Here is an 18,784-nt window from a genome sequence, read left to right as displayed (position 1 = left end):
GTCTGGGTGTGTGTGCAAGCGTGTGTGTGTGTGTGTTTTCATGCGTGGCCACTTGTACCGCTTTTGCCTTTTTCCCTTCATATTTCAGGCCAGTAACAAATGTATTAATATTAACAAACAATAATTAGTATGAATTTAATACTTAATATATCCATTCTCATGTATCCATAATCATATGTATGTAGCTACTATAATAATCCAAGATAAATACAAGCCTGCATAATGATGTATCAGAAGATCTTTCAGAATTCCATTTATACTTCTTGCTGCCGTTTATTCCCAAAGTATAACTCAAAATAGTCCTTGTACTCTAAGCGTGGAACACGAGTTTCTTCCAGGCAACAGTGGTGGAACAGGACATAATTGTAAACATAACAATTGATCCATAATACATAACTACAATAATAGCACTCATAGAAGTGTAAAAAGATACATTAACACCTCCGAGAATGGTCACATTTTAATGAGCATTTAAAAAGTGCACTTGCTTGCTGAAAGGAGGGGGAGGTCACCGAGGTCAGGCCCAGCCTCGGCTCCAGAAACGCTGTGCTAATTGCCGCGTTACACAGCTAATTCCCAGCCCCCTGCCCGCCAGACACTTCTCCGGTCTCCAGAGCACATTAGGCGTCGGATTTTATCACGGAAGGTTCTGGAAAGCACGCGTGGCGCTGTCCGCCGGTGTGTCGGTTATGCGGTTTCTCTCCTCGTGTAAAAATGAGCTTCACAAGCCAGAAAAATGTGTCTTAGGTTACTAGGAAATGCTAATACAAAAAAGTGCTAATCCAAAAACAAGCAATTAGCAGATGGCACGAACGGGAAAAACCTCCCTCCCCCACAAATTCCCTTTTGGAGTTGTAGCTCTGTGGAATTGGATACACAGGCCTAACACGCACAGAAACAGAATAACAGCCTGTGTAGAATGTCTTCTCTGACTCCTTTATCTCCTTCATCTCATAAGTCTTGTGTGGTCACAGAGGAAGGAAGGCCATCCTGACATGGGGAGAGTCAGGTTTCCTCTCTCCTCTCTCTGTACGCTCCAATGTTACTGTAACATCCAGGCCCCAAACCAACAGCACACACATTCAGGGCTCTGACCTAGAACTTGTCTGTTATTGTAAGATTGTGAGTTTAAAGCTGGATAACAATGTAAGCAATGTTCAACTGAAGGGAGCCCACAATGTGGTACTTTTTTTTCAGTTACTGTTCAAAATTTCACTGAGATCACTGAAGGGATCCTGTTACTGCCTCCATTTTGTTGGACATCAACAATGTCCTCTGTGATTAGTGGAACCCCTGCTTCTGTGCAAAAAATAATGACGTAATTATTTTAGTATACCTCCCTTTCATTAAGTAGGCAGAGAAAGAAAAAGACAGAAAAAGCTTATTTAGCTGTTGGCGCTCACCTGCGTTGATCCTGACACACGGGCCCGGTTTGAGAGCACGACGGTGTTAGGTTGAGAGGTCAGCCCAGTTGTCTACATGTTTGTTTTACTCAGCGTGATACCGTGGCCTGAATCAGACAGCGTGCGTTAGGGAAACATGGCTGTTCAGAGAGAAACTGGCCACTTTGCTCAAGGGCAGCGCTAATTAATAGCCGAAGCTGGCCGTTGACATGTTAAGCAGCTCCCAGGAAAGATGCACAGGTCTGGGGTGGGGGTGGAAAGGTCTCGGGTTCGATCTAACAGACATCCTGCTTTGTCCTTTCACCTTTGAGTCAAGACTTCAAGCTGTTCCAGAGTCAATATGTGTGTCAATATTCTCTCTCTCTCTCTCTCTCTCTCTCTCTCTCTCTCACACACATTCACAGGCAACTGATACTCTGTTAAATCATTATTAATTAATGAAAATATATATGCACGGACTGTTTTTAAAATCAAAATCACCCATCACACATCAGTTATCACTCATCACTAGGGCCACCAGCTTACAGTTATTTAAACGTGCACTCCTCCAGGGGTCCTCATAGGCGCTCCAACGACATCGGCAAGTCATGAAGAAAGTGAACATGGACGTGCACATGGTGGAAGTTCAAGCAAGTTGCAAAAACTGACTCCTGGGGCACATTCCAATCACTTATTTCATCCTTCCATGTCTCCTTGCTCCTTGCCAGACACAGTCTGCTATATTTAGGGAGGAGCCAGAAGCCAGGAGTAAGGGTATTCCATTTGCCTAACTGACGATTCCCATGTCTTCATGTTCTTCGCTTCCTGGAGCTAGGAGCAAGGAGGAAGGGAAAGAAAGAAGGAGATGAAAAATAATGGATTGGAATGAGCTCCTTGGCTTGGAGAGCTGCAGGGCTTTTGTTGTTACTCAGCACTGGAGAAGCGCAGTATGATGGGTGAGGGGTGATGGGAGAGGGGTGATGGGAGATGGGTCCTTGGGTCTTAAATTGGCACACTGCTCACAGCTATTGTTGGTTAGTGAGAATGCAGTTTCTGTGGGTCTTCTCAGCAAAATTAATGCGTCTAAACACTTTTAATCACTTCAAGCATTTTCCCAATGTTATGGAATGTTATTCACATTATTCAATAAAAAAGCAGGCACGGAATGGACCAATGACTTGAACTAAGAAAGTAAAAACTTCTACTTATTTTCACATTGTGAAAAATGAAAGGCAAGCAGTGTTTGGCTACCAACAGTTTATATGCAGGTCTCCCATTTAAGATGAAAATAATGTTATTGCTGACGTTATGAAAATAACGTGCCACTGAATTATCTAATCATCAAAGGCTTGCGGAATCATATTGTTGCAATTATGATGATTGAACCTAAGGCTTAACCAACGTAATATTATTTCTCAAAACCTGTGAATAAGGAGGAAGGTTTTGAGAGGAGCAAAAGTCTGAAAAAGTCCTGTTAGTAAGAGCCATAATTTTGTCTCGGTTGACATTCCCAACAGGACTGAGAGTGATGGACAGGTGATCTATAAGATATCGGCTCCAATCAGAAGGGACCTATCAACATTCACGGGGGTAGGTGTCCGAAAAAAAAAATCTTTCAAACAATAACTGTTGAAGAGCCATCTGACTTTTGATTGACAAGATACACGGAGGGATTGGAGAATCATGGCTCTTCTTTGTTTTAGCTTGTCATCTTTCTGTCAAGAGATACCCACACAGCCAGTCGACATCAAACGCACAAAGTCGGGTAAGTGACACATGCAGTCGAATCAAACCACAACAAGCCCACCTAGAAATCTTTACAGTACCTCAACTGCTACCGACTGTAAGGAAGTAAGTTTTGTGCCAATGAGAAGTTGTTTGACTGACACTGCGGATTACTTATGGTTGGCTTTTTCAGCTAGGAATTTTCACTGAGTCAATATGTGAGAAATGGAAGTCGAGGTAAGATCAGGAAGACCAAGGAAAATGTCTGATAGAACTGCTTGTATACTGATCAGGTATGCAAAGCAAAACCCACATTTCACTGCAAAGGACCTGAAGAAAGTTTTAGTGACACCAGTGGTGTGCACAACACAACTCTTGGATAAGCCAGAGACTTTCTGGAACAAAATGCTGTGGATGACTGATGAAGTAAAAATCGAACTCAACCACAAAAGATACATTTAGAAAAACAGCAAAAACATTTCAAGGAACCTTGCCACAGGCACAGGAAATATTGTGTTGGGGGAAGAAAAAATCGATTCAACTATATATCAACAATTCCTAGAAGCTAATGTCCCAGAGCAAGTGCTGAAATTGAACCTGAAACGAGGCTGGACATTTCAACAAGACAATGATCCAAAACATACCTCAGTATCAGCTATGAACTACTAAAAGTAAAATAAGATTAAGATTGGGATGTCCTTCACTATCCCAACATCTCGGGGAGATGGTATAATGGTACAGTGTATCTCACTATTCACTGTCAGCTTTGTCAGTATTGAGTTTCCAATAGTTCCTCTGATTCATCATTAAATAACAATACATTTCTACATACCATAGGCCCCAAATATAAGACAAAGTTAGTGAATAATTTAGGATCATATTCCTCAATGATTTTCATACATTATGAATTTGAGGAGGTAAACAAATATATTCTTTGTAAAAAGCAATAACTTTTTCCTGTTTGTTGGATTATTCTTTAACAGGTTTTAGGTTTGTTGTATTGAATCCGAATGAAACGTAAATGTGGTTTGATAGAATTGCGTATTCCCTTATACCGGTTAAGCGCATTGAATTCAAAGCGAAAATCGTGCCTGAATTTAAATGACATTTCCAGAGGCATTGTCTGCACCCCACCTCCCCATCTGCAGATCTGAATTAGAAACTGCACAGAGATTTCAGAGAAAGGTGAACTGCCCCGTATCTTATTCCTGACAGTACGGCACTATAGTACATTTTTGTTCCTGGCAGGTTCGTATATGACAGTTATTATTCAGGCTAGAGAACAGTTCTAGACAAAGCCTTCAAAACATACACACACAAACACACACACACACACTCACACACTCACACACACACACACACACACACACACACACACTCACACTCACACTCACACACACTCACACACTCACACACTCACACACACACACACACACATACACGCAAACATACACCCACGTCATTATCTCATTGCAGAATCAATTTGTCAACTACACAGCTCTTTGTGTTTAAATTCAATTCTCGCATCCTCTTGATTCATGTATTTTCGTTTGCATACAATTAGCTTTTTGTTGAACGCTGAACTTTATTTTAGTTTATTTACTTCCTTTCGACATCAGCGAGGATGAGGGGCGGTCCTGCAGTCGAGCGGGTTGATGCGCTCCCTCTCTCACTCGCACCCTGAGCCACCGAGGGCTTTACAAACGACTCCCCGACCTCTGACCGGGTAGCTGAGACAACAAACAGCCGCCGCAAAGCCCCTGTCAAGACGCACCCCGGCCGAAGCGGCCGTTATTTACGCCGCGGACAGCGGTTGGGCGAGAAAGCTCATCTTTCATTCACAGCTTGTGTGGACAGGAACATTCTCCCACCCAGACAACAAAAACCTGGCCCTGAAAGCAAATCAGCTTACATGGTCCGGACCTCCTGCTTTCAGAAACAATTCACAAATACACTACTGCACACACTCAGGCCTGCTGCTAGCAGAGTCGAATGGGGCTGTTGCACTGGAGCCTGATTCCAATGGCTTATTTTTCTCCTGTTTATTCTTTTCTTTGCTCCTCTTTCTACACCCAGATCCACCCATCAGGAGAGGCTAGAGGTGAGAAAAAGAAGTGAAGATGTGGACATTGAGAAAATGTGGACATTGAGAAAATGTGGAAATTGAGAAAATGTGGAAATTGAGAAAATGTGAATTAACTGAAGTTTGAAGCCAGTTACAGACGTGGACGATGGGGAGAGGTGGATCCATTTATACATCATACTTTCAGAAAAAATACTTCCGCAAAGGATGAGCTTGTATTTCTTTGCTCGAAAGAAAGAGCTCCTAATGTCTACTTCTAGCTCCTAGAAAGAACATTTAACAGCTTGCAATGTCCTTAAGCTGGTTGACCAGCTACCAGCTCAGACAAGCTACCAGCACTAGCAGCTAGACCAGCTCATACCCAGCTAGACCAGCTTCATGACCAGCTTGATCATGCTGGTTGACCAGCCCATACCCAGCTAGACCAGCTTTATGACCAGCTTGACCAGCTCATTTTTCAAGCTGGTCAAACTTTCATAGCAGGATTTTACAGCAGTGTATTGTATTAGCTATTCATCAGAATTAGTAGTCACTGAATGTATATACACACACGTTTTTTATTTTCCCATGTTCGGAAGGAGACAGCATTGTTTCAGACACGCCTTCCGTTCCCTATCCTCAGCGAGCGGGAAGGTTTCGCTCCGTGTCGCGGTGCCCTCGGGGGGAATGAGTGTCTGCTGCCTGCAGCGATGCTACGCCCAGGAGCAGGTGCATGCTGGGATCCCTCAGAGGAAACAGTTATCCAAGCCAGGTCCCACACCCTCACATGACAGGAGAGACATCTTTTCCCAAAATTCACAGCTTGGGGACTCTCTACAGGAAAAATACCAACAGCTGCAAGAAATGTAAAAAAAAAAAAACAGCCCTACAGCAATCAATGACTGGCTGAATCAATCAATAAATCAACCAATCAATCAATCAATCAATGGTCGTCATTCCTGGTCCTGGAGAGCTGCAGGGTGCGCTGGCTTTGGTGTTACTCAGAACTTCACTGATCAATTATAGCAGTTAATTACACAATTCACTTACCCCACCTGGTTTCTTGGGTCTGAATTGGTTGCTGATATTAAGGTGAAAACAAAAACTAGCACATCCTGCAGCTCTCCAGGACCAGGAGTGAGGACCCCAGCACACCCTGTGGCTCTCCAGGACCAGGAGTGAGGACCCTAGCACACCCTGTGGCTCTCCAGGACCAGGAGTGAGAACCATTGGAATGAATTAAATGATGAGTGTGAAAATTAGCAGGTCAGCATGAGCTTATTATAATTTGTAAAGTGTATCTAATTGTGTGTAATCAATCACACACAGAAGTCCCAGTGTCTGTGAACCCCTATTTTTGTTAGTAACTACTGCATTTTGTCTTACCTTGTAGCCATGTAGCTAAACACAACAAAATAATATGACGCAAGGCTTACCCATGGAGTGATAAGAACTCACTTCTAGAACTGTAGTTTTGTTGCCCAGATAAAGTTGTGTCTCTAAACAATAGTATTAATACCCATCTAAAACTCTCCTCCACATGCAACTTTCAAATAGGCAGCCAGATTGCTTGAATGGCTTTTTGTGAAATGGCCGAATGCTGGCTAAGATGAAAGCTCAGAATTTCAATGTCAGAACAGCACAAAATAAATAAATACAGATCTGTTGGTGCTCCCGGAGAGAGGCAAGGCTGTTAAACATGGAGGTGAATATCCAAAAGCCACACACATTTCACACAAGCTACATTAGGCTTCAGCAAACCGCAGGGCAAAGAACATTAATTAGGCCACATTAATTGAGAAATGAAGCAGGTATCGTGTCTCTCTCCTGATTCAATTAAGCACACTCCAGTTTAAGGGTATATGCAATTACAACACATTAAGTTGCACGTTGTACGTGAAGTTGTATTGTATTGAAACTAACGTCAAAGCTCTTTAAGACTCAAATCAAAGAAGTGTGGCAGGAACAGGAAACTGGTGACAAGGAGACTGGAGCTGTTTTAAAGAGCTGTTTAAAAAAATATTTCTAATTATAATAGCAGTATAAATAACCACTAAAATGTCATCAGCTTGCAGTATTCCATATGAAAACCTTCCATTTAGCAGGTCCATTTTGCTTCATTCTAAACATCCCTTCAGGCTTCTGGTAAGAGAGTTTTTTTCATGGCCACAAAATTATATATATATATATATGTATGTATGTATGTATGTATGCATGTATGCATGTATGTATGTATGTATGTATGTATGTATGTATGTATGTATGTATATATATATATATATATATATATATATATATATATATATATATGTATGTGTATATGTATGTATGTATGTGTATATATATATATATATATATATATGTGTGTATATATATATGTATGTATGTGTATATATATAGCACTGGCTGGTGCTGTAAATGATCTTGCACTAACAAGATGTCAAAGTGAACCACACAAACGTGGCTTATCATTACACTTGGAAAAAGGTATTGTACTTGCACTAAAGCCAAACAAAAGTTGCTATTATGGCTTGATTCCCTTCAAAAAAGCACAAAGATCACAGCTAATTACCCCCTTTCTACACTCACTCAGCATGTTTCCAAAGTGACACTCCTATCAAAGATCCGCAGGATGGAGGAGCTCCATCGAAATGACGATACTGTGATGAAAATTGAGATTTCTGGCAGGCCAAAAGAAACGGTGACCTATGGCAGCTGCTAATGGAGGCTCTAGAGCAGTGGTCTCCAACCCTGGTCCTGGAGAGCCACAGGGTCTGCTGGTTTTCACTGTAATTAGAGCAGCTGATCACACAGCTAACTCACCTCACCTGGTTACCTGGGCCTCAACAGGGTGCTGATTTTAAGGTGAAAACAAAAACCAGCAGACCCAGTAGCTCTCCAGGACCAGGGTTGGTGACCTCTGACCTAGAGGATCTTAAAGCAGGGGTGTCAAACTGAATTCCCAGGGGGCCGCAGTGTCTGCGGGTTTTTGTGGTTTCCTTTCAATCAGTTTCAATTAAGGCCAATTAAGGCCTTGAGAACAAGGCGTGTGGATACTTTAACCAATCAATGACTTGAATGAACCCAGAACACCCCAAAAACCAGCAGACACTACGGCCCTCCAAGACTGGAGTTTGACACCTGTGTCTTAAAGAGTCTTTATGAGGCACAGAAATCCTTGAAAAGGTTCTGTGTAAATCTTCCTGAGAGGCTAAGTGGAGTCCTTACCTCGCAGGTACATCAGAAAACATTCCAGACATCAAACCTCATATTGAAACTCTGAAGCTAAAATTAACAACTAAATGAAACTAACAAAAGTAGACCATACAAATTGTACACACACACATGCGTGCAATTATTACTTTACTTGTTGTCAGAAAACATCGCATATACCGAAGTTATTCATAGTCATTGTAACCTGTCAAGCTGTCAGAAAGAGAGGACAGAAAATATCTCATTCAAATGCGTCAAAGTCCAAAACTCTGTATCACACCATTCATCTGCACAGAACGAAATAAGGCAAAAACACAAAACACAAAACATAAAACAAGGCGTCCTGACAAGGCAAGATACATCCCTACTGTCAATATGTCAAACGCATCATATTTCTCATCGCATAAAAGTGGAAAGCTGGACTTTGAGGGCACTGAAATATTAGCACATAAAATGTCCAATGATATATGGCGCATTGAAATCCAGCAGATAGATCCAATAAAAGGCCGTTGTTTTGACCTTTTCAGTAGATAGCAAACAAACTGCCCGTGCATGCCAGAAATGTGAATAAATGAATGAATAGACTAATAAATCCATCCATCAGTTTTTGAAGAGCTCCCTTCCCTGGGCTAGTGTGTATAAAAAGACTCACTGGCTGCATTACTGAGTCTATAAGTGCGAGAAGGATCTGAAAGGACTGCATATTGGTGAAATACAGTCCCCTCCAAAAGGCCAATGCCTTTGTTTTTGCAATACCCTGAATGCATTTTGGTTTGAGATAAAAAGATGAACACGAGACAAGTTCAGAATTTCACCTTTTATTTCCTGGTATTTACACCTAGGTGTGTTAAACTATTTAGAACATAGCACCTTTGGTATCAGACCATTTCAATGAGGTCAGTGACAGTACTTTAAGAATAGCTCAGGCAACCTGTTCCTCCATGAACAGAGGCCTAGCAAAACTAATATGTATTTAAGATATTTTCTCTGGTATAAAACATGGCTACACTGTCTTCTGGAGTCGACATTTTTATACAGTTTGTATGATTTTATTTGTAAGTTACTGTCTCTGGGTGTATTTGGAACCTTTATGCTGTGGAAGTACCTGTTCTAAAATGTGGGATTGGAAGGCTGGTGCAGATGGCAACCTTCCTGTTTCCTGTGCGTAGACGTACCCAGGTGCCTCTCATCAGCAAAATATAATTACATTTCGCCAACACATGTCTCTTAGTCCTGCTCTTCATTTTAACAAGCTAGACCCAGAGGACAGGCTGGAGCACTACATTCATTTTAAAACAGTTTGCTTCTATTTTCAACATATTTTATTTCTCTGGGTGCTGCGCCTTGCTGTCTCACACCTTATTTACAAGGTTTAGGAGTGAGGTCTTTATTATACAGCGCCATGTTGTTCTTTGTCCGTGAGAGAGGCTAATTATAGGTATTGGAAAACGGCCATAAAAAGAGAAGTGGAAAGTGGGTTAAGCTATTATATTATAGCTCTTGCCTCATTATTATTTTTTTTCAGATTTTATAACCTAATTACCTGACTAACACGTGTAAGATGAAAGTCTCTCGAACAGAGCCCATCCGTCTCTATATTTCAACTTAACTTTAACGGTAGTCTAATCGCATGCTTTTTTTACCCAAATAACGGCAGGGTAATTGGCTTTAACTGCAAAGTAAATTAGATGCAGGATCATTTCGCCATTATGAGCAGAAGAGAAAACGATGGGTGCACTTATCTCTCTCTCTCTCGCTCCAGTCCTCCTGCTTCCTGGACAGAGTAAACAAACGTGCTGAAGCGATACCTCACAGCTTCGCCGGCAATTTTTTAAATAATATTTACAATCTACAGACCACATACAGGGCACTTCATTCCAGAGAATTCCCGTAAATAATCAAACCCCTCTTTTGTTTGTGCAGACAGGAGAATCTCTAGTATCAATCTGCGGTGTGACCTAGTTTTGCCAGTAGCTTTAGTTTTTGTGGATATCTCAGTTTTTCCTCCTAAATCTATATTCAGGTTTATATCAGCAGGCTGTAGAACTTGTAACAGAACTCAACTGAGCAGGGGAAATCTCAAACTCTTGCAAATGCAAGGAGATCACAACGGAGCTTTTAAAAGAATGTTAACAATACCGGTACAGGGAAACAAGCAAACGGAAGGTCACTGATATATCCTAAAATAGTGGTCAGACATTTTGCCACGGTTGAGGCAACCGCTCTTAAAAAATCCATCCAACACTGGCAACTTAGCTACCTTTTTCTCCTGGTACATTTTCTTTTTTCTCTACTGAGATCCACTTTTGAGTTTATAAGGCATTTTGATTTGCTAACTCTTCCTCACTAGCTTGTTAACTACCCTGAAAATGTCACCACCAACACTAGCTAATAGTTACCCATGTTGACAAAAACAGCTCAAGCTAGGTTTTGAGGCCAGCTCCCAGTTCAACATGGTTTGACCAGCTCATACCCAGCTAGACCAGCTTTATGACCAGCTTGAACAGCCAAATTCACAAGCTGCTCTAAATTGCATATCTGAATTTTACAGCAGGGAACACAATCTGCATCAAAATAAAAAAATAGAAAAATACATACGCAAGCTTATTTTCCAGCAAACATTGCACATCAGAAGATACTCCAAATAAAGTAGATACTTTTATATCTTTTATATATTGTTTGAAATACATAATGTGCATAAGTTTGACACACAAAAATAAGTAACCATGCGGTTGATGTGTGTGCTGAGCCAATGGTACTAACAGCTTGGATATGGAGATCTGAGCACTTCTGGCACCATGTCAACGTTTGGGTGGGAGAGCTTGTGTGGGGAAATGAGCTAGCCTGTTTGTGATGGGGATATGGACCCCCTGTTTGTGATGGGGATATGGACCCCCTGTTTGTGATGGGGATATGGACCCCCTGTTTGTGATGGGGATATGGAACCCCCTGTTTGTGATGGGGATATGGACCCCCTGTTTGTGATGGGGATATGGAACCCCCTGTTTGTGATGGGGATATGGACCCCCTGTTTGTGATGGGGATATGGACCCCCTGTTTGTGATGGGGATATGGACCCCCTGTTTGTGATGGGGATATGGACCCCTGCTGATCACATGCTCAGGGTGTCCGCACAAGCTGCACTGCTCCTCTCCCCGCACCGATTCTACGGCTCTGTCAGAGCTCAACTCTTTCAAATTCATTCCTCATATCGACACGAACTATAACACCGTAAATCCCAATGTCCAAGGGACTATTTCACGTGTTTTATAGACATTTCAACGGTGGGGAGAAAAGGAAAGTTAGAGTGAGGTCACCTTCGGAGAGAAGTCAACTGCTTTGCAGTTTGGAATTACAAAGCTGAAAGAGTTTCTTGAGAAAAATGTCAATTCAATTATTCTTTAAACCGCACCCTATTGCCTTTCCTAAGCTTCTGTAAAAACCTATTTTGAAAGCAGGTCAGGGTCTGAGAAAGCATTATCTTTTGAACACCTCTATTTTAACCACCCTCTTCCAGCATAGGGGGGACTCTGATGACCCTGTAACCTAATGGCTTTACACTGAGCTGAAATCAGGAAAATAGCCCCAAGCACAATGAAACTTCTTAACTTCTTATCTCTGGAAACTGTGACAAAGCTGAAATTATAGCAAAATACAGCAGTCAATGATTTGAGCAATGACTTTGAGAGGAGATAGACAATTTTCACATCATGGTAACAGAACAGGAACAGACTGCAGAACAGGTGTTATGCTCAAATCATCTGGTACAACCAATAATCAATGACCAATGGCGAAGGGGATTTGCCATACAATAAACAAACAAACAAATGATTAATTAACAACACTATTATGAGAATATAGCGTATGTATGGCGGCCTGTAGCGTAGTGGTTAAGGTAAATGACTGGGACATGCAAGGTCAGTGGTTCTAATCCCAGTGTAGCCACAATAAGATCTGCACAGCCGTTGGGCCCTAGAGGAAGGCCCTTAACCCAGCATTGCTCCAGGGGAGGATTGTCTCCTGCTTAGCCTAATCAACTGTACGACGCTCTAGATAAGAGCGTCTGCCAATAATGTAATGTATTTATTAATCCTTTTTTTATACAGGGCAGGTCTGAGCGTGCATGCTCTTTTGCAGCAAAGCCCTGTTAATGACCCCACAAGTAGCCTAACCTGCATGTCTTTGTATTAATAATAATAATATGTAATAATGCTAATAATTTGTTATTTAGCCAACACTTTCATCAAAAGCAACTAACAGTTGTTTAGACCAGTGGGACAATCCCTCCCTGGAGCAATAGTAGGGGACAATCCCGCTCTGGAGCAATACGGTGTTGGGGCCTTGCTCAAGGGCCCAACAACTGTAATATCATCGTGGCTACTCCAGGGCTTGAACCAAAGTTAACTGCATCTGCATTATAAAAGCAAGTTTCCAACTTACAGACTACATGCACTTGACCGGAATGGTCCTTATCCTTATCCGTTGCTGACACAGTTCCAGTCGGTGTGTGAACCCAAGAGGTGGAATTCCAGTGGAATTCTGTGCCAATGCAAGGAAATCCACTCATACAAAGGTGTGCGGATCAAGTGTCTGAGCCACCTGCCTTCTCCTCTCCGCACGTCTAGACAGAGGGTCAAAGTCTTTCATTTAAAGTCCAGCTGTCCTAGTGTCAGATAACAGGGAAAACACAGCGTCGAAAAAAACCCGCCATGAAAATTCAAGCATTTGCTAGTTATTTATTTCCGTAGCAACTGTTCTCATTCTGAAGTCTCTGGTATTTATTTGGTCTCTGGTTGTTGTTTTTTCGTTTTCAATTTCAACCTAACTGCTATAACAACAAAAAACAACAGAGGGTACGTACAAGAATGTAGAATATATTTTACAGTTGGTGATAAATATCACGTGCAATCTCCAGGATTCATCTTCGTATTCTTATTTTTACAGCACGGAAGACGCATCCTGTGGCTGGGTATGAAAAGACAGGCTCCAGAGCATGCTAAACATAAACACAACAAAAATAAAACAGCCTCACTAATTTAAGCAAGTAATTTCACACACAGATGCCTACCGCAACAGATATGATGCACCAGGGTAAAAGTGCTAAGGTTGGATGAAATCAGAGCTAAAAAATTATTGCTCTAATAAACAGATAATTTACTGTAGATACTGCAAAATATACATCGTAAAGGCTCCAAAAATGATTTCAGATTTAATTAAAACATAATTTTTCACACAATTTTAAAACATTAAGATCACGGTACACTTCAATGGAAAACCTGCACAAGAAGAGTAAGAACAATATAGGCCTACATGCTGCGGCTCTAAATGCAAAACAGATTCATCAAAAATATGGCCGCGCAATATTAAACCATGATATTAAAGGTTCCTGCGATAAAACAGAACAGTGACACCTTTTCATTTTCCCCCTCGAATCTGATAGAGGAATACATAATATAACTCCATACTTTTTTATTCCTTTTATTTTAATCCTGCTGTTTTTTACTATAGGTTTCAATACTCAGTGTCATGTGACTGGACTTTGTGCCATTTAGCTAAGAAACACACACACACATACACACACACACGTCCTCCATTTTTGATTTACTATTGCTATCCAGCTTGAGGAGACAGAGATAACACAATGGATCTTTCTTAATCACGTGATAATTTCATTTACATTGACGCGTTGGTCAACAAGCGCCCAAAGGAACCCATTTTTTTGCGGTAAACCAGGGGTTAAACTAGGCTTAGATGACATGGCATCCGGTATATGATGATGCCCAGTCAATAAGACAGAAAGGTTCTAGAAAGCACCTGCAACTGTCACAATAATATTCTGAGGGACGAGCTACTGACATGAAGAGACTGATCCAAGCCGTCTGTCTGGCACCGTGAGGCTCTGCCTTTAGGAGCTGACAGAGGAACGCAGTGTGCCTTGTGTCAATAAAAGAAAGCCATGGAGATGTTCCTTACACATGCCTAGGATTTCTGCATCTTGGTGACTGACACCCAAATTCACTATCACTAGAGAATTCTAACTGGCAGTTGAGGGGAAAAAAACACTTGCAACCAGTTTGGTTTTCTTATTTTCTTGATGTTTGGTTATATTATATTACAGTGGTTCCTCCAGAATTTTGGGGCTTGCATCGTGTGTCCACATGTGTGTTCAGTTATCATCAGCTATATTATCAGTTTGACTGATTAAGTTTGTACTTAATTTATCAAACGCCTGACCGCAGTCCACAATTTTGATAATGAAAATGCAATTGAAGTATATATAGAGGTATAAATATGTAAATATGGCAGCTGAAATACTAAAAACAAAAGGCTGACAGTCAAAATACTGACCCACCTGCTCATCCCCAACTGCCAGCAAGTATTGTTCTTAGAATTTCCAAATAAACGCAGCGGACACTAATATACAATCTTCCTCATACTGTCTGCTTCTAAAGTAAACACTCAATGGGCTATTTATTTACACAGTGAAGACTTCCTCACTACAAAATGGCTCCATGCTATTTCAGACTGCGGCGCACAAGGGGCTGGCAGGTTTCTCTCTGTATCCTTCCCATTGCTTTCCAGGGTACTTAGCACTGTGTACCACTCCTGTTCTAACACGGGGAACAACAGGGGGAACTACAAAATTCATGATGGAAGACCAGCTAACCCTTGGGAAGCTTATAAGAAGCTTCTGGAGGTTTAACAACTTCCTGTGGCTGAATAAATCAAAGACGAACATTTTAATTCACTCCGTGTTGCATCCACAGTCTCTTCAGAAGACGCCAGGGTTAGCATCCAGCAATTTAACAATCCCACAGCCTGCCACTCCACTCCAGCTACTTAACATTCCCTGTGCGCCGTTGTGAATGTTTTGCAGTTTATCTTGTAGTTATAGGTAAACTGCCTCCACTTACACATTCCTATTTTGTCTCAACCCCTCCTCCCCAATCTTCTTAATGGACATTAATTTACAATAAGGGGGACAGGCTTAATTTCACTGCAAAGAGAGCTTATTTCTCAATATAATTTATGAGAGGCAAAAAAAACAGCAACAATAAAACAAGTAATTACAATGAAAACTCACCTTCTGGTATTTTTTATATGTATAAAGCTGTTCAGGATGAAAAATTAGCTGTTTGTTACAATATTACTTACATTACTGTACATGCAAGTGTATGCATATGTACCTGCATATTAATTCAAACGTTTCAGTGTTTGAAACAAATTCACAAAGGTAGGGTATATTTCTGGATCTTCAAGTGTCTGAGACGTCAAATCAAGGTGTATCAATTTCATCAAGATAATGAGAAATAGGCTTTATGATTGATCTACAATTGAGTCTATCTCACTCTCTCTCTTTCAAACTCAAAATGCTTTATTGGCATTTCAAGTTATTTGGAAATACTCCTGATGAGCTGGTCGGCACCTTGCATGGCAGCCAATCGCCGTTGGCGTGTGAGTGTGTGTATGAATGGGTGAATGAGAAGCATCAATTGTACAGCGCTTTGGATAAAGGCGCTATATGAATGCCTACCATTAACCATTTTATATATTTCAGAAGTTTCACTGGTGTGCCAACCAAAGTGTATTGTGACTTCAGGGTCAGATGGCATGCATTTGGTTAGATGTTTGACGGCTGTGCTGTCCACTCTGGAACTAGCACGCTTGCGCTGGGATGTTGGGAGGGTTGTGTGTGTGTGCAGCTTGAAACAAAAACAGCCTTGAGAAGCTTTATCTTTCTGCAGTACCTGCAGTACACCACCACAATTCAACAGCTCACTTCCGAAACGCACACCAGGACGCCAGGGCGAAAGGGAAAGAGGGCCCACATCAAGCCATATTCCTTTAATCGCCTTGAAAAAAACGGGATCAAACACACGATTGAGCCCTTTCTGCCCGGTCCTGGAGATTTATTGGGCTGGTTTGCACATGAAAGCGGCCACTAAGAACTCCCTATTGATTCATTACCTTTCACTTAACTTCAGCCTCCAGGTGAAGCAGAAAAAAAAACATTTCATGTCGAAAAGATTGCAAAGGCCACACTCGCTCTTATGTGCTGTCATTAGCATGACACACCTGCATGGATATATATGCAGAAACCAAAAACACTGCAGAGAGAGGGAGTGTGGATGCCTTCTTTCTGTTGTGTTTTTTTTAGGTTTCTTCTTTTTCCTTCCAGAACATTCTTTTGAAGTTACTGAGGCCAGTACATTGAATTAATGAATGTAATTGCTAAACAATAGCATCAAAGAGCCTGGACTTCAGCCAGGAAGGGAGGGAGAAGGGAGGGGGGGCTTGACCTCAGGGGTAGGGCGGGGGTGGAGGGGGGGCCAGGGATCTTACCGCCTACCGAGGATCGACCTGGCTCCACCATTTCAAAACAAGAGAAACCTTCGATCGTGGCAGCACCGAGACTCTCCTTGATCCCAAAAAATGCCCCCACCCCTCCAGCGATTTAACCCCCTCTGGGCCCTGGACCCAAGGCAAACTAGCACCCACTAATGTTTGTGCAGAACATTGTAATATTCACGGTTCACAAATCTGCGTGGAAGACGATCATTTTGATCCTGACCCGTCCCTCATGTGCTTTGTCACTTTACACACAGTAAAGATGCAATTTGATGCCTAAAAATTCAGGTGTGACATGAAAACGCCTTAACTCAATTCTCAAGTGTTGCAAAAAGTCAAGCACCACATACAGCACATTCTTTCAAGGGAACCGCAAGTGACGTTGAATGCTGCCGGTGAAAGCCAGGTCAACAGATCTTAAACAGTGAAGCCATGTTTTTATTTGGGAGAGAGATGACCGGAGCCATTTTCTATGCCAACCTACAATGCTTGGTGCCACTCAGACACTAAAACATAAGCATCAGGTACACTTTAGTGGTAGGAAAGATGAACAATGCTGGGCTGAATGGCTTCTGGTGTTATGATATGTTATGATATGTTATCTTATGTTATGTTTAAACACAGGTTTAAACATAAGGTAGATTGTTACAACAGCCATACATTGGCTGAAAAACTGAGCATGAATGGCCAATGGTTGAAGACCCTTTGCCAAAATTAACGATTTTATGCATACAGTACAGAAGAGTATGGGCCAGTATCGCCACACTTACAGATCTTCTGCGCAATACAAATAGTGTTGCACCTGCTACGAGTTCCTGAAATGGAACTAAAGTTTCTTCCCGGAGAAGTGATCACGTAGTCATTTGATGTCTGAGTGCCTTGTGTGAGGAAGCGACAGTCCTCCACAGTAACCGACAGGACTACAGCTGACTGAGAGACGAACTCAAACAGATTTAAACGACTTCTATCGATTTAACATTTTCAGCTGGCTGTTTTCTTCTTTTCTGGGACAAGGAGAGAATAATGGGCCTGTAAGGAAATCGAATAAGTCCAAATGTGCTTTTCACTCATTATATGTTGCGTCACATATATTTTGATGGTGCAGCAATGCGTTTTGGAGGAAAAGGCGTGAGGCGTTATCCATCAGTTCTGGGAACAAGAGCCACCTACATACATCACTCAGACTGCCCTGTGACCCTTACACCATATTTAGCCCCAGGGCACAATGACATCATCCACCTGAGTCACGGACAGGCATTGTGGGAAAGTTCCAGCAAGTCTGCCAGTAAGCAACAGTGCAGGGTGTTAAACCAGAGGATAAGCACACACCAAACCACAGGGCCGAGTTCACCTCTTCCCTGTAATATCTTTTTTTTAAATGTGTATGAGCTGGTCAACCAGTTACCAGCTGTTCAAAAACATAGCTTGAGTTGGTCAAACCATGGTCAAGCTGGGAGCTGGTCTGAACTGGTCAACCAGCTATACCATGGTCAAGCTGGGAGCTGGTCTGAACTGGTCAACCAGCTAAACCACGTTGAGCTGAGAACTGTTCTGAACTGGTAAACTAGCGACCAGTTGTTTCAAAACCTAGCTTTAGCAGGGTTAAAACCCTGGCTGTAATCAGCTGTAAACGTGGTTTTGGCTGTGCTGGTGGGCCTCACCGTGAGGGCCCCGGGCCCAGCAGCGGTGATCAGCGTTGCTAATAAACGTGCTAACGGTGCCAGAGCGCGCCGGCCCGCCCAGCGCTGGCCGTCTGTCGCCGGCCGCCGCTCCAGCGCTCTGATGTAACGCGACTCCCTCCCGGGGGCCGCCGACAGCGCTAAACCTCCGCTCCGCGGGCGCTAAGCAACGCGCCGCTGATGACAAGCGCAGCTCCTGCCGCTGTCTGAGTCTCCGCTGGCGTCCGCCTCGTCAGCCAAATCCACGCTCGCCGCCACGGCAACCTGCCGCTCCTAATGAGGGCACCGGGAGGCACAGCCGGAGTGTCTCATTCCGCCTTTATCTTCCAAGAGCGGAGACGGTTTATTTTAATGACGGTGAATGATTCCAAACT

At 42.3% G+C, this 18,784-nt stretch overlaps 1 protein-coding gene and 1 long non-coding RNA gene across 3 annotated transcripts in view; both read right to left on the bottom strand.

Moving 5' to 3' along the window:
• macrod2 (mono-ADP ribosylhydrolase 2) overlaps positions 1 to 18,784 on the bottom strand; it is a 597,810-nt gene that overhangs the window by 305,972 nt on the left and 273,054 nt on the right. The window lies entirely within an intron of this gene.
• On the bottom strand, positions 5,068 to 7,913 carry LOC133117921 (uncharacterized). The gene is made up of 3 exons (XR_009706338.1): positions 7,759 to 7,913; positions 5,743 to 6,024; positions 5,068 to 5,202 (listed from the first exon to the last, which is right to left on the bottom strand). It is a non-coding gene; the product is annotated as an uncharacterized LOC133117921 (long non-coding RNA).

The sequence above is a fragment of the Conger conger genome, chromosome 18 (genome assembly GCF_963514075.1).
Source record: "Conger conger chromosome 18, fConCon1.1, whole genome shotgun sequence".
NCBI lineage: Eukaryota > Metazoa > Chordata > Actinopteri > Anguilliformes > Congridae > Conger > Conger conger.
Note: the sequence above shows the minus strand (reverse complement) of the source record. Positions and strands in the feature narration are given on the sequence as shown.